This window comes from Ruditapes philippinarum, unplaced genomic scaffold (genome assembly GCF_026571515.1).
Source record: "Ruditapes philippinarum isolate M1 unplaced genomic scaffold, ASM2657151v2 ctg1674_1_1_1_1, whole genome shotgun sequence".
Taxonomy (NCBI): Eukaryota; Metazoa; Mollusca; class Bivalvia; order Venerida; family Veneridae; genus Ruditapes; species Ruditapes philippinarum.
In genome coordinates this window covers 343,180-365,232 of record NW_026863016.1, presented here as the reverse complement: position 1 = coordinate 365,232, position 22,053 = coordinate 343,180, and the positions used below count along the sequence as shown (strand labels likewise).

The 22,053-nt window shown below is 30.5% G+C and overlaps 1 long non-coding RNA gene across 1 annotated transcript; it reads left to right on the top strand.

Moving 5' to 3' along the window:
* The first annotated feature begins 894 nt into the window (after positions 1–894).
* On the top strand, positions 895–17,969 carry LOC132720879 (uncharacterized). The gene is made up of 3 exons (XR_009624395.1): positions 895–1,061; positions 17,068–17,497; positions 17,898–17,969. It is a non-coding gene; the product is annotated as an uncharacterized LOC132720879 (long non-coding RNA).
* The last annotated feature ends 4,084 nt before the right edge of the window (positions 17,970–22,053 follow it).

Sequence of the window (22,053 nt, the reverse complement as noted above, 5' to 3'; positions counted from 1 at the left end):
AAAGTCGATGTATTTTGCTGACAAGTAAGAACTATATTTGTTAGAGGGCAACAGATAAAACTCTTAGGATACCTATATTCGCCGAGGGCTTTATCAGGCGCAACACAGCAGTTTATAAATGGAAAATAACTTTTTAACTGCTGACTTAAGAAGGAGAAACGATTATTCTAATTTTTCTTCTAATATTTTATAATAATACTCTTACATGTATTATTTAAGCATTATTAGCTTATATAAGTGAAATGAATTACAACAAAAACGAATATATACAAAAACTGAAGTCATAAACATGATGTCGGTTATATTTCGAAATCTCAATATTTTGTTTGCTATTGTTTGATGCTGTCATAAAGCTATATTAATGCGAGTTCGCCCCTATTTCTTTTTTATTGTAAAGCTACCATAGTTAAAACAAATTAATAAATAGATAGATAGATATGCGACCCGCGAAAAGTTTATTTTGAATATTTCTTTGGTTTACTTATTGTTTAAATTATAACCGAACTATACATTAAAACGATAATGTCTGCAAAACAATACAATACATAGATAGCAAGCATAACACGCTTTATAAAATTTCTTTACATATGGAAGATTTATCGCATACAAGTATGATAACATAACCAATTTATTTAATAATCAACCTTGTGAATACACTCTTTGAATGATTTTATCAAGCCAAACAGAAAATTGATATTCGTCATTCAATAACATCAAATTCATTCATACGTAATTTCTTAAAATAAACCATTTGATATTATTTTTGTATAAGTTGTTAAATTTCCATTGGCTTAGAGTCAATCGGCTTCTTCAACCGAAACAAACACGAATATACTTGCAATGAAACATTAGATTCAAACTATTTTAATTCAAGCAAGGGCGGCATTACATTGTACTTAATTCTTCAGGACATCAATGTTATATATATTATGTGATCAAATATAGTATTGTGATCCGTTTAATACATTGGAAATGAAAACATTTTAAAGATGAACCTTGTGCACATTTTCAATACCACTTGATTCAAAACACCATAAATGGATTAAAGACGACACTTTACAGTAAGTAATATATTTTAATAATCTAACATTTAACTTTGTGTATCAATTATCTGGATGTATTCTGTATTTTCACATTTATAGCAGACATCATGTGTGTCATCATGAAACAAAAATATGTCTTTTGTTTTGGGTTTTCTTTTTAAACATATGTCATTGGAATATTTAACTATATGTTTCCAATCACTTTTTACCCCAAAGTTTAAATCAACTTTTGTGTAGAAGCCTTTCATCAATTAGCGTCTATGTGCGTAAAAACTCTTTTGGTTAAAACCTGGCGATGAAATGTAATACTGGAAATGAATGTTTTTGCCAGACGAATATTCAAGATTTGTTATCTATATAAAAAAGCCAATTTGTTTTTAATTTATACATTTTAAAAATCAATACACGATAGAAGACGCTATACAACAAAAAAGCCGAACCCTACCTTACAAACCAATTACAGAGATCATAACGCGTATAAACAATATAGGCCTTTATTGCCATGGGGATTTGACGGGTGCAAACTTGATACTGTGGAATATTTGATTACACATAATTATAGTATATTTATTTGAAAGGTTCGTGACAATATTCAATACATAGGTTTAAGCAAAACAGTATTTATATAATTATGATATTAACCCGATATCTATTCAGTGGATAAGAGGACCTACTGTTTATACAAAGAACAAAGAAGGGTATCATTAAAAAAACACTAATATAGACCTGATGACACTAAAATGTTAACGTGTTATTTATTTATAACGACTTCGATGAGTCAAAATGCATCCCAGATTACACAAAGTTGCGGATTACGACAAAAACAAAACTGTTTTGCTAAATATTTCGCAACAGGCACCAATAATAATTATGATATTAAAGTATGCATCAAAACTAATGACCTTTATTAAAGAGTGAACTCTTAATTTTTCCTTTTAAAATCTCACTAATTTTAACAACGAATCTGTATATTTATTATAAGATCAATGAAAAGCAAACATTAACAATTTGATATGTAAACTTCTAAGATAATTGTAAGTTTTTACCAGTACTTCAAGTCACATAGTTATAATCACTTATTAAACATTTCAATGACATGGGTACAAAAAAGTCCAAAATCTATGAAATGACCAAAAAAAAAAAAATCAAAATTTCTGGTGCGAACTGCGATGTTTTCTGAGTATAGACAGCCTATCTGTGATTTTCAGGCTTCATAGCCTTTGATCCCCTTTCAAAATTCCATTTTCTTTAGTTTCGCCCATTTTTTGTCGTTTAGGGCACACACATTTTTTTTACTTTGGGACAATTCGCTGCTTTTCATGGAATGACATTAACGTGTCAACATTGAAGGTTCCATAATAACCGCCGTATGAACACATTAAGTATGTTTCAAAATTCCAAATTTTACCATGTCATGTTAACTGTTGACTACTGGTCAAGTCGGTGCTATGGTGCGTTGACGGTAACTTGGCACTTTCCATTTTCAATTTTACCTGCTTTCAATTTAATTTGACTTTTTAGAGTATTTAAAATTTCTGAACAAAGTTACAAATATGAACATTAAACGTTGAAAAAAAAAACCCAATTATATGTTGAAATTTAATCTTTACTGCCGACGACCCAAAAGGTAGGCCGCTAGGACAAAGATTAAACTTTGTATCAATATGAAGAGGGACTTTTTAAAAATGGAAAATATGAGGAACTCAAAAAATCATATTCTCTCTAGCCCTGTCTATAGCTAGGTTCTTATCTATTCCTTGGATATGTCATATCATGCATGTTTTGCGCCACGAATCAGTCACCTCCATTAAGAAAAAACACAATATATCAATATTTGTTACATAACAATAAATATTTTAAAACAAAAAATAGTTGAATCACCATTGATTACATTTCACATGTTCTACATTAATTTGTGTAAAACATGTAACAAAAAGGGAGGTGAAGTGTGTCAATCTGATAAAAAAGGGAGTCATCCCTGTAAAATGTCGGCAAAAATGGTTTGGGCGATGTGTTTTAGGGGTAAACTCTATAAGTTAATCTGTCTGTATTTCAATTTCACTTGTCTGCACAAAAGTTACTTCTTCTTTCTTTACAACATCTTTCATAAGATACACAAAATTGGAGCTATAGGTGCTTGTTTCGCAGACATGCTTTACTCAACAACAGTGCTGCTGCTTCATTTGTATTCCCACAGGAACTTAAAATTCTATCAATATGAACGAGTATATTCAAAAAATACCCCCTATATAGCATAAAAACTATATATTATATAGGGGTTTTATTTTGACTATTATCGTATAAATTGATATATTTTTAAGTTTCTGTGGTATTCCTTACAGTCATTGACAACATGTTGATACTTGTCTCCCGCCTAGATACTTGAGCAACTTTCGTGAAATGTCTACAAAGGAACAAATATAACTAATTTTGACAATAATATTGGTTTTATAGGTTGATAATAAACATAATCATACTTGGCAAATATTAATTGAAAATTGTTGAATATGCTCTGTCCGAAATCTGTACAGTCCGAAATTTCTGTACTGAACTATTTCGATAAGGAAAATAGGACACGGTATAGAGCATTTTAAGACTCATTCGCGAATATGGCTACAAATTTGATAATAAGAGATTAATACACGGCAGAGTAGGGCCGGAAGGTGATAATCGGCCCGCAAAATGAATAATGGCCCCAAGGGCTTCAGTCGAGGGCATTATTCATTTCAGGGTTGTTTATCTCCTTCCGGCCCTACTTTGCCGTGTATTAATCTCTTTAATACACTTGGTAGATCTAATAGATCTAGTAGCATTAAAGAAAAAAAGAAAGAAAAAAAACCCCAAATACTTTGAAGTTCTTTCGTTGAAATTCTTGTCTACACTTCTACTGTCCTGTACTGTAGAGATGTTTACTGTTTGTGTGTCTAGAAGCAAGTTTTATTTTCATTTTTTTTCGGACTTAATTTTTCGTATTATTTATACAAATTTCAATAGTAAGTTAACAAAAATGTTTTTGTACGAAAAACGCTCAAGCTCTCATAATAAAATAAAGCGATTCGTGCTGATAACTTACTTTCACTTTTACAGTTATCTGTTTGATTACGTAAAATATGACGTCATTGTTTCAGTTTGTGCACGTGCACATGTTCTGCGGGCTGATAACTAGTTCTCAGCCCCGGGCCGCAAACTCATAATAGGTCACGTGACACTCATAATCAGTTGAAATCATAGGCAATTTTGTTACTATTTATTGTAACAAGTGTATTAAGGAAAATAGGACACGGTATAGAACAGTGTAAGACTCATTCGCGAAGATGGCTACAGATTTGATAAGTGTGTTTATATGTCCGGTGTACTAAAATTTGAGAGATTAAACTGAAAACGATAGTTGCGTCCCTTATATGCTGAAATAGACGAAGCACTGTACATAAAGATGTACACGAAAAACGTACGTTAGTTGAAAACTTCAAATATTCAACTATTTGTATTTGAAAGTCCTTACTTGGAATAATACTTAAATTGCCGCCATATTTAAGATCTTAAGTCTAATTACGACTGGTCTGGAGGGGTTGTAGAGTTACGACGTCAATATACGACGTCTTGTTGCCAGCATGTTGATAAAACGCGACATAAGTGTCAGATTGGTCCTTCGACCAAACGGGCGCACGACCGTTGGTAAAACGGCAACCTAAACAAACTTCCAATCAAAGAAAAGTGCCAAAGCTTTGAAACATTTGATGATTGAAGTATCAATGACACAACTAATTATTTGATGAAAGCTTATAGCCAGCATGTTGTGACAATTTCGGTCTGCTTACATGATCAAAAGTTCTTAATCCGATACTTTAAATCCACAAGACAATAAGAGTTATTTTTGATTGAACTCTAACATGCAAAATAAGCTTCAGAAATTTTTATTTAATCATCAGAATTTTAATGAAAATTATCAATTTCATACCAACAAATTCTAGATCACTATCATATATAACGATTATGCAGAAGTTTGAGAACAAAATAACATCATTTTTAAAATACATAGATGTAATAACGCCATATAAACACATCTACTGATGTTTCTAATTTAAAATTATAACCAGATTATACTTGAATGTTGAGTTCTGCTAACTCCAGTGTCTTTAGGGCATTTTTGTAGATTGTATCTTGTACCGTTTATGAAAATACTTGTCAAGCTAATACAGCCACATGTTAGTGTTACGTTTAAGGCTTTCTTAATGGATTTTGTTTTTCCCCTATAATATCGTCACATCAATATTCTTTGAGTCGCGCGCCAAGATTCGAATCCACAGTTGTGAGCGGTCGACCCGTAAATTCAATCAAAGTTTCATATGATCGTCAATAACAATACTTTTGTTGTTTAGCGGTATTTTAGTGGTTTTTTTATAGTTGGATGATTCCAGTATTCATCCTTTGATATTGCCTGACTATTCTTAGGTTGTGTTGTTAGCTTTCCTCGAATGTACGAACTGGTCACAGATAAGCGCCAGAGAAACACATCTGCAGTTGATTTATTTAACTCAAACTGTATCAATTACTTATTTAAATGCCGAGGTCTGCTTAAGCGGGTGAAAGGAAAGGGCGTGATTCGTAGCTTGCAATTACAAGTACTTTTCAGGAACATTCTCAATTAAACAGACATGTATCATTTTCAAGTCTGCTGTTCGATTAAATCCTTTTCATTCAGTGTCTTAGCAGTAAACCTTTAGCAACAAATCTTGGATATTCTCTTCGGAATAATTTGAGTGTCAATTAAGCTCATTACATTAATATAGCTCGGACAGGTTTTAACTGAGTCCTACAATACATGATTAATAAGAAGCATGTAGATTTAGTGCTAAAACAGGACAAGAAAAACCAATATATACGAATTATCATTCTTTGACTTTGACATTCTAAAGTACAATGTACATGGATGGTATTTAACTAGCAAGGAAATATACGTTGATTCAATTTCATATTTTAATGTTCTTGAATACCATAACTAACTTGAATAAGTCAACCACATATGTTTCTTTATCGAGACGTATGGAGCTGTCTAGCTGTTAGGAAACCAAAGCGAAAAACAGGCAACATATTATGAATGCTATTTTGCCATAATCAATGGCGAGGGTTAACCCTTACCATTTCAGTTGCGTGCATGAAGTGATTACCACGAACGGACGAAACCAATCAAATATGATAGACTGATGTTCCCGGTGTGTCATCATATGACTGTTATAAAGCGCTAACGTTATTTTAAGCATACTTAATAATGTTTATTTATTCAGTTAGTAATTTTATGTGGTTTTTAAGAGGATTAAACAATTACATGATGAAAGTTATATCAGGAAAGAAATACTTTATAGATCTAAAACTGTAAAAGTAGTTCAATATCATACCATTATTTACCAAACTATATATAATGGTTTACATTGTTATCTTTTCGGCTAAAGCAGCAGATAAAATCGACATAATTAAGGTCTCATATAATAGCATAATCATTTTACATGAAAAGTACTTAAACAGTGAAACAACTACCATTTTTGCGCTAACTCCCACTGTATTATTGCCATTAACCTTTCTGTACTTTTGTCATATTTATGTCGTTATTTTATAATCGGATGAATAAATGAATTTTATTCGAATAATTTTTAAACACTTAGTGACTTGCTCGGACTGAAGCCAGTCTTTCGTAAATTTTAAAAAATAATCGTGTAGCTATTTATGGATTTTTAGTCGTTTAATTCATGCTGTGGTTGTTCAAATATCGTAATTAATATTCTAAATGGTAATTCACCAAAACAATTTGCATTTGAAAACGTTTATCATTTTTCTATTGTGCTGAATTTTTAAACTAATGATTGCCCGATGTGTGTCTTTACCATAATAATTGCTTTAATCACAGTTCAATATTGTTTTGATGCATTCGATATAAAAAAATAATATAACAAGTATAAGGACAGTGTTACTGTGATATAGAAATAAGATAAATTGCTTTAATTCATTTTATCTATTAAAAATTTAATATGAGACTCCTTATATTTCTTATTGTTAACGCTTTAAATCTCACAAATCCTCCTGTCATATATTTTAAGGCTTACAAAATGGAATAAAGATTGATTTCTTTAGAAATGTATACCTATAGAACGTAGTGTTAAGAATACTGTGGTTCTCTCAGTGGGGGTATAAATGCTTAATTATAAACACATCATGTCCTTCAATATAAAAGAATAAAGTCACAATAGCGTCTTTATGACCCGTTTGAAATTTTGACATTCGTGCCCGCAAACAAGTTATACACCGAATTTCTGTCTTAAACTTTACCAACAACAACAACAACAATAATACGTTTTTTGATTTGACCAGTTGCAGATCATCATCATACAAATTCCATTGACATACATGTATACGTGAAAGTAGAAGTGTAAAATAAAAAAAAAATATAAAAAAAGAAAAAGAAATATTGATTATTGTCGCTCCACGAGTGTTAAATGGAGGTTACACATTGTATATATAAATTCCATCCATCGTACAGTACATACAGAATTGCAATAATATCATATATTTAATTAAGTTTGCTTTTTAGTTAAGTTGTAGAGTTAAAGAGTTTACAATAGATTATTATAATTCTGCAAGAATATATTGAAATACAAAAACGAAAATATATTCAACAAAAACTTTGTAAAATATACTGCATTGTATCACCAATTAACAAGAGTCTTGCGCAAGGCAAAAGCTTCAGTCATTAATATGTTTTGACATAAGATAGTGTAACAATACCAGCCATATTAACATATATAGAAACTTTTATCATAATTTCGCCGTTCTTGTTTAGAATTGAATTATTGCCGATAACACTCCTTTTATATAATATTTCATATTTATGTCGTAATTAAGGAACGGATGCATAAATGTATGTAATTCGACAAATATAACCTATACTTTACTGTAATTGATCATGTTATGATTTGATTGTGCTAAGCCGTCTTAATTCTTTAAACGAACAATAATCTAGTACAGATTTTATGGTTATAAGTCGTTTAATTTATTCAAATATCGAAACTAGTCTTTAACAAACCCCTCAATTTGCATTGAAATAGTTGATAAACTATTTGTGCTAAATGTCTTTGTTTCAGTGACATTGTTCAATATTGACATAATTATTAAGATCAGCAATAAGAAGAACAAGAATAAATTTGATATCGGAATAAGAATGTTTGCTTTGATCTGTTTTATCTATTTCATACTTTATATAAGATTTCTTACACTTAAAACTGTTCACATTAAATCTCACGATTCCTTCTATAGTTTGCTATCACGAATGCAAATTTAATAAAAACCGATTTTTGTACATATAATGATTGAACGTGGGGTAGTGATCGTAACAGTGATTGTCTCATTCATGTCATGTCTCATTCGTGTCAATTGAATGTAGTTTAGTTAACGTATCTGTGGTTGTTTAAGTTGGGTATATATTTACAAAACTAGACACAAATTATCCTTCAAAATGCCAGTAGGTAATAAATCTTAAATGTTTCACACAACTTCTGCATGACATCTTTTTAATAGAAATACTCATGTGGGAAATGAAGCATTGTAAATTAAAAAAAAAACTTTTGTTAATACCGTATATATTTGAACTTTTAATCATTATATTCATTAAAGTAATGACCATTATTTTCATGAAATACTACTTGTAGCTAAGCAAAACAGAAATGTTGTATCTGTAATGAAGTATCAAATAAGTTTTTTTTTCCTGTAAAGTTTGAATATTACTGCTGGTTTTCAAATTATAAGCTGTAATCTTTATAAAAAATTACAACAAATCGACTGCTAAAACGGTCGAACGGTATAGGCAATATTTTTCAACTTTACTTTGTACCAAAAATCGTACAGAAGAAGCAAATAGATTAAACTAAATAATGTAAGACATCAATTTGATTGTTTTTTTCATATTCTCTCAAATTTCATTTCAATAATAAGTACAGTAAAGTTCCGCTTAACGACCTGTCCGAAAATAAGACCAATCCGATAATACGGGCAGTTTTTGAAAGAACCAATTTTTTCTCTACATATTTCAATGGCCGGAAGGTCCGATTATACGACCGGTCTGCTATTCCGTATAACGACCACTTTCTTAAGAACCGACAGGTTAAATATTGTTGATTAATGTCCCGTAAATGCGACCACGCGTCGAGTGATAAACACCGACCGTTATATTTTACGATCGGTTTACGACACCCGAAAGAGAATATGTGAATAACAATTTTGACAATTTGCACACTTACAATTTAATTGCTATCGATTATTCGTTTAATGTGAATTAAATTATTGGAAAATCAAAGGGAGCTGTGTAATGTATTGAATCGGCACAGGTGCAAATTGATAGATAACTGGAGTAACAGCAATTTGTTATTGTTTACGTATTTCGGATTGGTATGTAATTAAACAAATTATGTTTTGTGTAAATTCTTTAGAGCTTATTTAATGAAAAGTTTAGCATGATATGTTACATTCATTGTTTCCTTTGCACATTTCATACATTTATTAGACAAAACAATTCACTGAAAATTATTTCTAAGTAACATAAACCATGGAAAAAACGAAAAAGAAAAGAATTGACTTTGCAAGAAAAGGTAAAATTAATAAGTGAAAGTAATGGCAAAAGTCAGCGTCAATTGGCTGAGCAGTTTGGAGTTGGAAAAACACAGGTATAAATTGTAGAATGTTCAGAGATGTCTTTAAAAAAAGTAATAAAATATTGAATAATTCTCATATCCAGAGGACAGAGAGTATGATCTTGTATTTACAAATATGAAAATTTTATAAAAGCTGATAAACTTTTTACTCATTCTTGAATAATAAATTGAATATATATATTTGAATAATAAATTGAATATATATAAAATTATGTAAATGTAAGATACTTGTTGAAAAGAATTAGATAAATTACCGATATTGTTAAAATTATTTATATGGAGCACAAGAATAGGAACATGTAAAGTTTTCTTAATGAAAAAAAATAAATTTTAAAGATATATTTAATTGTTCAAACGATTGCTTTACTTATATTAAAAAAACACGGTCAAAGTAAAACAGGTTAACTTAATATAACTCGATATTTTTAAAAAGGGGAAATACATACATTTTTACACTTTTCTTAGCTTAAGTAATGGTATTGTTTCACGAAAAGTAAAAGACAGACAGCCAAAGTAAAAACCTAACTTTATTTTCTTTTTTTTTTTTTGGCAAATGTTTTTGGGTAACCGTTCTACTTAAAAGCAAAAGCCTGGTAAAGAATATATAGTGTTTACATATTAAAATAAATTGCAATAATTCTGAAATATCAGGTAATTTTGCTTAAAAATAAGCCTTAAAACTTATCTTTAAAAATTTTTTTCAAAAGAAACCTCCCCCCTAATGAAACAGAAAAAACAACTTTATAGAATGCAATACAATTATTAGTGCCCTGTTACAGGTACGAGGAAACCGTTCTCTCATTAAAATAACAAAAAAAAAAAAAAAAAATCAAAATTTATCTATAACAAATTTTCTAAGGTTGATCCGTTCCCCCTTCAAATCATAGATAACAATTCGATTTAATAAAATGCAATAATGTTGGAATGAGAAACGTTACGGATAAGGTTACCGTTCCCTCATTCAAATAAAACATAAAAACTTGCATACAGCAAATTATCCGAGCTGGAACCAAAACCCCAAAAAAATAATACTGTTTGATTAAAAAAATGCAATAATTTTGAAATTAGAGCCATGTTACGGGTAAGTGGGAACCGTTCCCTCATCAAAACAGTTAACTAGTTTTAACACATTTAAAGTGGAACCGTCCCCTTAACAAAACAGTTAAAGCAATTTGATTGAATAAAATGCAAAAATTTAGAAATAATAGCCATGTTATGAATAATAGGGAACCATTCTCTCCTAAAATAAATAATATGTAAAAGAAAAAAAGACTTATCTCTAACACATTTTCTAATGTGGGACCGTTCCCCCTTATCAAAACAGATACAACAATATGATAATGAATTAAATGCAATCATTCAGCAATTAGATCGATATTATGGGTAAGAGGGAATATATCGAGTTAAATGTTGTTTCTAAGTTTTCAATACAAATAGAAATACAAAAAGAAATATTAGCAAGTTTTTGCGTAACAATGACATAATAATTTTTTCTCATATAACAGACCAAACAACCCCTTTTTAAACAGTGTATTAAATTATAGCATAATGATATTGATGATTTTACATAGCAGGATCACTTTTATTTACAGATACTTCGATCAATGTGCCCTATTATTTGTTTCTTTTACGCTTGACTTTTTTTTTAATTTTTGACTTTTTTGTGATCATTTTCAGATTAACCTGAAGTGAAAGAAATATCGTCATTCCTGTACATTTTATTATAAAAATTTTCTTAACATTTTATTTTATAATGGCAAGAAATATCCCTTATATTTTACATGTTTTATTTAAGAGATATCCTTAAAATGTTATTTTAGAATGGTTGGAACTATCCTTTACATTTTATTTAAGAATGCCCAAAAAGAGTCACCGATTTTAGTTGTAATTTTAAAATGACCAATTAATTGCCACATTGAGTAGACAATGTGTCGCGCGAAAGACCAAGGTCCGTTGCCTTATGGTTAAGGTCACAGCAGGAATTGGTTCTTGGTGTATTTTCTGTACAGTCTGAAGTGTTATTTAGGTTCGGGACCTCAAAATAAATTGGCACATAATATCATCATACGTAGACGACTGACATGGATCAAAAGGTCGCTAGCTTATCGGCCAAGTTTACAACAAAGGATAGAACTTCGTGTTTTTGTCATTTACTGTCTGTCCTGTTCTCTTTAATTAAAAAATGAAGCTAACTAAAATGAATGATATATAATATAATGTATTTGGCATAGGTTCGGTATTAGAAATTAAAATCTTCATGCCACTATTAGCTTTTGTTAAATCAAACTGTTTAATGTAGCTGAAAAAAAACTGATTTATTAGTTTCAACATTTTAATTAACAAAAATAAAATCCAAAGAACTTAATCTACATCTAAATCTATGATAAATTTTTTTTCATTAAAACTGAAAGTATCAATTTATTTTTGGATTGTATTCTATCACTCAAGAACTGTATCAAGATCTAAATTGAAATAAATCAAATTATATCTAAAAAGTAAATGGTCAAATCCTGTCCGCTTTATGACTGTCATTACTTGACGGACTGTCAAAATATTTCACACATGCCTTCACAATTTCAGTGTCGCAAGGCAAACTCCGAATCTAGAAAGTAAAAGTCTGTTTGGGAGAACAGTGTTCGAAACCTGTTTGCTTTCTATCTCTGTCATTACTTTGTTATTTGTCAAACTATTTGGCATCTGTCTGCTTTTTATAATGGACGATGTGACATGCTTAGGACTTATGTCTGCAAATTGGACTTTGAGAATCAACGTCAAATTCGATTCGATTTGTCCATTTTTCATTTTGGTTTATTATAATTATTGTTTTATTCCTTCATGTTTTATCAAAGTATATGGCAGATGACTTCTACAGGTTCAGAAGGTGTGTCTTGCGAAACACCAAGATAAAAATGGTACCTTTAGACTAAATGATGGACGTACAAATCTCTAGTGGTAAAAGAGATTATGACTCAACTATTTTTAAACAAACTACATGCCTAGTATTCAATCCATTTACAGTTGGACGTCACGTTTTCCCCTTGATAAAACATATGAAAGATCAAGATGGAAACTATGATTGGTAGTTTGTAAACATACCGGAAGTAATTTGTTGTCTTCTGTTTTGTTTGTTGGTAATTTAAATGTTTCTCTGCCTTCCATTTATAAGTGGGGCGGGAAATAAGGTAACTGCTGTCAAAAAAGTGCAAATGTTGATACAAGTATGAAACTTTTAGGAAATGAGCTTTAGACAATGGAGATTTCAAAAGTGAAGTGGGCTTTAAATACTTTTGCTCATACAAAATGGCTGCCATTTTCAAAATGACGCCATATAATACCGACGTATATAATAGCTCATTCAGTGAATTTTTGTGTACAGACCTGAAACTTACACTAAAGCATGTATAAAGTTGCTACTATATAAAATTTCAAATCCTTTTAAAAAATCCACTTTTATACCTCTTCAGGATTAAAGATGGCGTCCAAAATGGCCGTCAATTGAATGCAAAACTGATATATCTCTTTTTAGCCTAATTTGTATCACATATGATGCATATTTTTATAAAAAACAAAACGTGTTTAAACATATTAGAAATAGTCATCTACAATGTAAACTACAATGTAATTGAAGCTTTTTAAGTTTTTTTCAAAAAAAAAAAAATCTTTATGAATATTAAAGAAAAAGAGCCAATATTTGCCTATTTCTTGAACATGGCTTTCTAATAGGACTATGTACAAAACTCAAAAAGTTCTTTCGTCTCTTAAAATGTATTGAATATTCAATTAACACTATATTTCTTTGAAGATTTTAAGACAGTTTTAAGTCTATGAAAACAGAAGTAACATCCCAGGAAAAAACATTTAGACTGCAGGAGCATGATTTAAAAGCCTGCACCAATGAGCACTTAATTTTGAAAGACTATAAGGAATCATATTTCAGTCCTTTTTGAAGGACTACAATGCTTAGAGCTTAGATATTCAACATACCGGTATAACATTGGCAAGTAGAATATACCTTTTTAAAAGTTACATAAAACGCTATTTGCGTCACGTAGTGTAGATAGATTTTACAAAATAAAATATTTAAAGAATTTTTCGCAAAAATCAGAATGCACAGAGCATAGATACTCAGCACGTATCATCATCTTGTGTCTTTAACATATTTTATCAATCATGAACAAGATGGTCAAAATTCATCGTGCACCAGGGCTCACTTAGTTTATATGCACTCATATAGGAATATAGGTATTTAAGTCATGTGATTTGTGGAACAATTCTGAGAAACTAGATATTGAGCTGTTTCTTTTAAAACATCCGAATACAAATATTTCACAAATCACATGTAATGACAAAACTGATACACTTAATATCTTATTACTTACCTATATGAAGAATTGTGACTTTTTTCCAACAATGAATCTTAGTTGCGTGATCTAGGGTCATCATTGTTCTCTAACTGAATGAATTATATAAAGAGATATAAATCATAACTAAAAATACAGTCATTTTATATTTTTAACTCATCAAAACTGTATGTAGGTCAGGTAATATCATTGATATAGTTGTTTCACTTTGCATAGATGAGATGATGTGACAGTAGCCTTATATTTACTATATTTAGATATCGAATGCAGATATCATTTTCTCATTTGGTCAGCTATAAAGCCATTTTTATATTTTCATAAAAAAAAAATGTGAAGGAGGTAATTATATGCGTTAATGTACAACCTTTATACTATTCATTCATGTACAGGTTTGCTATTTAAAGCATGTTTGTTGATTTATATTCTTCTGCAAACAATTTATAAATAATATCAAAGATAATGAAACAAGTATTATCACACAACCATGTTTATACACATTTGATTGCATGTGCATTTATTGATAATTTAATTCACCAACTTGACCCAAAGGATGACAAAAAAACCTTTGTTCAATAAAGAATACTTTTTAATAGACATACTAGACATAAGAAATCACAGAAAAAAGAGAAGAAATGTAATCAACTGACCAGTGTCAATTTTCTTGTTTTTCTTTTATAATTATGGGATAAATTTACCCCACCCACTTTGACAAAATATAAAATCTACAGATAACATTTTTACAACAAAACACTACTGTTAATTGAATGTCAAATAAGGAATAAAGTATTTTTTTTAAATTTTGTATACAGATTTAGAAAATCAATATAGAGAAATATGCAAAAAATAAGATTTTTGTTGATATCTTTAAAGATATTTTTAGACATAAACTTAAAAATCTTTACTTTCATTACAAGGTACACACAATTTGATAATTTCTAAATATGTTTAAACACCTTTTTATCGAAATTAACATAATTTGTGCTACACATTTTTCTATAAATATGATGTAACAGGTTTGCATAAAATCGACGGCCCAATGGACGCCATCTTTGATTGTGAAGAGGTATGTAAGTGGAATTTTGTTAGTCTAAGATTAAAATTTTTGTAAAGGAGACACACTTAACATGCGATGTAAATTTCTGGTCTACAAAATGAATGAGTTATTAATGTATGTCAAATTTATATGAATGCGATTTTGAAGATATCGGTCATCTTGAATGAGCATAGATATCTTTTGGCCCACTTCATTTTTGAAATCTACATGATCTAAAGATAATTTTTTGAAAGTTTCATGCTTGAATCGACATTTGCACAATTTCCGCCACTGAGAAATTCTGTTGTGGTTTTAAGGTTTTTTTATTATGATCATTTATGTATTTTATGTGTCAGCATTCTGTATCCATAGTAATTCTTTCACTTGGAGGGGTTTACACAGGCTCGTATTAAGGTACGTGGTGGGGCTAAGAGTGTGGTTTGATAGGCCACAACCCGTCTAAAACTCCCTAGTTATATTTTGCTATTAAACTTTCTAAGGCAGTGCCCATCTTGATCCTTTTTAAATCTTAACTAATTCTAACCATTTTGTATAGGCGTTCACATATATTTTCGGCTATCCCAACCATATACTCATTCCTCCACTTATGGTCATACTTCATCTCACATTTGATCCATCAACCGCACCAATTGCTTTCCCCTGTCCGTTAAGTGTCCTTTTGGTACCTTTGTTTCTGACATTATGGGATTGGCATTTTGTAAAAGTTGCTTTTCCTTGATGAAATTTGTTTTATATTTTCATGCTATCCTTGCAAAATACTAGTAGTCACGAAGATTTAATTAATAAATATATTTAAATCAAAAGTTGATTAACGTCCATGTTTATCGCTACCTTTTCTTATATTTCATTGTGACACCATTTATAGGACAGTATAAATAGGATACTGCCGGGGAAAAAGAAATAAGTATCCAGATTTGCTGTTCTTTTTTATCGATCCAAATATCATCCAAATATCTTACATCGTCTTAATAATGCCCATTTATTGTATGTGAATGATGTTTAATATTACTTTCCAAAACGATGTTAAGATAGCCATGTTTAAATGTTCGTTATCTTAAAGATTTCTACTGTCTCAAAGCATCATATTTTATTAAATTTGTAGACAAATTGTCCAATATTTTTAGAGAATTGTTATGTTTATTAGTCCCCTACCGGTTTACCGGAGGGGACTTTAGGTTTACCCTCCGTCCGTCTGTCTGTCAGTCCGTCCACAAAACTGAATCCCGCGATAACTTGAAAAGTACTTAAAATATTTTTATGAAACTTGATATATAGATAGATGGCAGTATGGAAATTATGCACGTCTTTTTCTTTTCTTCCTATGTTGAAAATTCTGGTTGCTATGGCAACAAATAGGCTGAAAATATGGCAAACTTTACACATAAACTGGATCCAGTGATAACGCAAAAAGGACTGGAAATATTTTTATGAAACTTGACATATGGGTAGATGGCAGTCTTGAGATTATGCATGTCTTATCTTTTCTTCCTATTTTGAAAAAATATTGGTTGCCTTGGCAACAAATAGGCTTAAAACATGGCAAATATAACAATATAATATTATGTGATTAGTAAAAAAGAGCTGAATTTTTTTATGAAATTGCATCTTTAATTCAAGAGTTATCTCCTCTTTAAGAATTTTGCTTTTAAAAATGTTATATTTTGGTAACAAGGATATTTCAAATATTAACTTTAGAGAGTCCTTCAGTCCGTCTGTCTGTCTGTCTATCTGTTCATAAAGACTGTTCCCTGTGATCACTTTTAAAGAACTTTTCCGACAAATTTACTTAAAATAGAGAAAAATTGAAACATTAGTGAATGGCCAATGGCCCTTCAGAATGTTGATGGGGTTCTAACCGGCAGGGGACTTATGGATTGCTTGCAATACTATGATAATTGCTTGTTTATTAACAGATGCTGCTATAACAAATTATTGACAAAAGAAGAAGGAACGAAAATGACACAGGTGCCAGAAAATCGGGTCAATTTAATTCGTTTGCAGATGTTAATTATTGATGGAGGCCAGTCTGTTTTGAGAGATATTGTTGACAAGACACTTATTGCGCAAGGCACAACTCTAAATGCATGTTTGAATCAAGAGAAAACAAAAATTATATATTTGAAAAGTCAAAGAATTATTTCATCGAAACAATATGACATATTTTTTCCAACCGGTGGGAAAATTCCAAATACGACAGATATGGACACCACACTTATCATTTGTCTTCTAAGGTCTCTGAAGTGTTTTCGACTGAATGGCAAATTTGACTGGAGAGCAAAACCAAAATCAACCGATCTATCAGTTGAGGCAGATTTATATCGGTTAAAAGATTACCGAAATGAAGTAAGTTCTTTTTGAAAAAGTAGTTACTATATGAAAGTTTTCATTGTGAAAATAGTATATTAACATATATATTCTGGAAAGCAAGTCGACTATTTTAAAGGTACTGACAAAAATTATTTCATAATTTAATCTCATCGGGACAAAGTGCATTGATTAAAAACACTTTTTCTTGAGTCGAATTGCATTCTCAGGAACAATATTTTGCAGTGTAGTTCATTGCATCTATGAGTTCTTTTCAAACACATACTTTGATATCGCTATATAAACAGAATTTTTCTCTTTGTTTATAATTTTCTTCGCATTTCCTTCAAACATGTTCAAATGTATCATGACCTGCATAACACAGACACATGCGGGGATGAATTTTCTACAAAACTTGTAGTGCAAATTCTCATTTCAGATAAGTCATATCAAGACAACAACTGAAATACAACCAAATGTTTTTGTCAATTGGTGGAATGACATCGAGCAGGTGAGCTCAATGCTTTTGAGAAAAGTGTTTATCTGTATAATCTTTCAATTCATATCCCCTTAAAATTTGTCCAAAATTATTATTTTCCATTTGAAATAAAGTAGGTGATTATATTTTAAATCCTTTAGAAATGAATAAAAAAATTGGAATTCAGTGTTTCCTTACGTCATATGTTTATTTCATATGAAATTACAAACAACTTATCTGCTCGTTCAGTGCGTTTGGTCGCTTTCGTTCTCTTTGTTATATAATACATCGCAGAAAGCATGTAAATAATAGGTTCCTAATAGAAACTTCAAATAACATTTCAGAAAACAAAAGCGTTTAAACGATTATTAAAGTTTTAAAAATATATATTAAAATTTACTTTTCATCACTTTTTTTCTAAATACGCTCCTGTTTGTTTGATTGTCTGTCAATGAATCCAGGTTTTGTCGGTGTATATATATATATACAAGACGGCTTGTAACATTTCAACTTCATGATTTCATTAAATCTTTCTGAATTTATGATAATTCCAACTTTGATAATCTACGATTTCAACGTACTTAATTCATATACATGTACATTAGGAATTCAACTTCAAGAAATTACGTTTCAACTTTTTATATTCACGATATCAACTTCACTAATTCCATGAGTTCAACTTCATGTATTCAACTCTTTGAAATCACGTTTTGAACTTCACGTTTTCTGATTTTAATTTCATGAAATCATAATTTTTCTAAAAATCACGAATTCACGTCACGTTTTGAACTGCACGATATCAACTTCAGGTATTTACTATTTCGACACTGTGAAATTCATGTTTATTACAATACGATTATGCCTTCGTGAATTCAAGATTTGAAAACCTTGACTTTTTACTGTCATGTGAGTCCGGCACTGGTGACACAATGGTGACCTGATACTGCACGTTCTGAGAACCCCGACGAAATTAAACTGGGTGCTTGTATTTACTTTCATTATCCTTAATTAATTCGTAAATCAGTTTTACAATTTTAGAGCTTATAAACTTATATTGAAATACTGCGCCTTCATCTTTGTGCCACAATTGATGACAGATTATTGTTTTATGTGATATGTTTTCAATACAAATTATTTTGATGATGTCTTCATCTTAATGTAGCTTAATGTGCACGGTTTTGTCCACATCCTATGTGTGTCACTCAAACAATTTTGACGATTAGATGTGTATTTCCACAAAAGAGGAACTACAAAATTTGATTTTATATAAGAATCAGCCATACACAAGATATCATTGACCTAACAACAGATCCTTGCCCCAAAATGTGTCTTTAGTTGCAAATCTAATGTGATTCGTAACAAAACTTTAATAAAAATGTATTTAAGAGTCATATATACATGTTATTCAAGTTTAAGGTATGAACATTCTATTGTCATTGTATTATCTCCGCTTTAAAGAGTATCTAGATAGGCTAAAACTACCGTAAACTACAGTACATTGAAACTAAGATCCGTGGGTTCAAACCCCAGAAGGGGTTTTTTCTTATTTTTTACTTTCAATATTATTTTTGTATCTAAACATCTAAATCTAATAACAAATATGGTACATGTACCTGATTTTTTCAAGAATCAAAACTGCACGATAAAAGTTTTAAATATTTTACAAAATCATCTCATATATTTCTGAGAAAATTTCGGAAACTATTAAAAGAGAAACTAATTGTTGTAATTAGATTCATCATGTAGGAAAATGGTCAAACACGTGTTAAAAATGGGTGGGTTAGGGTAACAATTTTATACATATTTCATATATTTTGAGTAGAAATAATTATTTTGCTTATGTGAATTGTTAGATGAATGGAACTTTTTGTTTCTCACCTTAATTGGCGTCCGCGCCGAAGCGCGGCGCCCCTTTATGGAATGAAATCAGATTTTGTGAAAGGGCGACAGCAACTTCTCGAGCCTTTTAGTCGGTCATAATAAAAGCCGATCATTCCGAAATGTCGCGATATGTACAATGAATAGCGAACTGGAGGATTTCGCAATGCAAACATTTTCAAATGCAATAACCTTTTCCGTCTCTTCGGTTTTTTTTATTTATCATTTTGTAGTACACAGTGGATTATCATGGTACAAATGTATGTTAAAATAGAATGATGAGTTGATGACGTAAATATTCCGAAAATCTATTTATAGAGGGATGTACTCCTATCGGTAATTCCGGTCTCTCCCGGTCTATTTTGACCGGGATACTATAGTCTGTCCCACCAAATTTGAACATTCCATTTTTTATTAAATATAATAGTGAAATCATTTAAATTAATGTCTTGTTAATCCTGACATCAATATCTCTAGGCATGTTTTTCATTTTTTCCATAAAGTCAGTAATATGGTCAAAATGTTAAAATTATATTTTTTCCCATTGACTTACGTTGTAACCTGACGTGACGTCCATTTCAAAATGGCGGCGCCCATACAGACGTCATTTAGGGTTCGTCTCACAATTATGTACTCGGAGAAATGTACTCGGTAATTATAAAAAATTGATTATTCTTATTTACTTACTGATCCGCTTTATAAATTATAACACACAAAGATTTACATAATTATATAATTACCATATTTAATATTCTTTTTAAGAGAAAAAGAGCAATATTATGAAGTGATTTGATTAGATAGCTTTTCAATCAAGCGCGTATGTTGAATACCGCAACGCGTCGTAAGGGAACGGGAACAGTTAGCTAGAAGACTGAAAAAATGGTTCTTCGCTAATGTTTAATTAACATAATTCTGTAGTTGTCTGAATACTGTCCATTAGTATGTATCACGTCTATTTAAAAATAATTAAATTAACCAGGTTCGATGGGATACAAAAATATGTTACCCTTCTTATTTCGGGTGCGATGTTCGTGCGTTAAAACTTTTCGTAGGTTTTAACTTTCACAACAGAAACCTGACGTATATAAATCACCAACAAATATAACATTAGCATGCAAATATGACAAGAAATATATAAAAAGGAACTGATTCACTATATGTTTAGTTTTGTTGTGCACAGTGTCTACTTTAACTAGCTCATTTGCTAATGAGAGAACACAAACTCGCGTGCGAGGAAAAATGTAAATTATTAGAATATAAAAATGCTTTCTAGTTTGAGCAACCAAACGTTGGCCTATACACTTTAAGCTTGTAAATACAGATTAATTTTCCGTCTCATAATTTAACAAAATGTCCAGAAATACCGGCAGTGTTTGATATTATTAAGAATAAGATTGAATTGGAGCGTTTAATCAGGGACAATAAGTGTTTTTTTTGTAGACTCAAAGTGTTACATACTATGTTAATATGAAGTGGATATCGAGTCAAAGAGAAACACAGAGTGATGTCCTAAATAATTATAGCCTTCCTAAAATTTGAAAATATTCAGTGAAAAAACAATAGCTATACTTTTCGCGAGAGAAAAATAACACCGCATAGGGTATATTTTGTAGCTAAAAGAGTAGGATTTACAGAACTCTTGAATAACGTGATAATTTGTAGGGAAATTATTTCTGAGAAAATATAAAATAGTTTAAAAAACATAAAAGTCAAAACGAAGGTTATATGTGAATTAATGGAAGACCTGTATTCTGTCATATAGATTCATGCCATTAAGTGTGTTTAAAATTATTTAAATGTTATCAAAATTTTATTGTTAATATATGAATTGAAGGTGTACTTTTAACAATTACTGCAAAATCTGGGTACTGTATACACAAATTATTTTAAATGCCATCAAGACAAATTTATCTCGCTTAAAATTATCTTTATGAGGTTACATATGCCTAACCGCCCTCTGCCAATGCCGCAACTGGAATCATCCATAAAAAGCGCGAGGCATTTTTGTTACGTCATATATTTCGTAAATTATTGGTGACGTAATAATGTTTTTTCGTCAGGAATCCATTTTTAAAAGTTATAAACATTGTGCTGTCGAACTAAATTTATGGGCCGTTCTTGAATTATGGATTTGGAACATACTGGATTATGATGTGTTTCATTTACATATTTCATTTGCTAACCCAGATATCTTCACAAATGGAACATTATGTTTTAATAATGAGACGGATTATGAAAA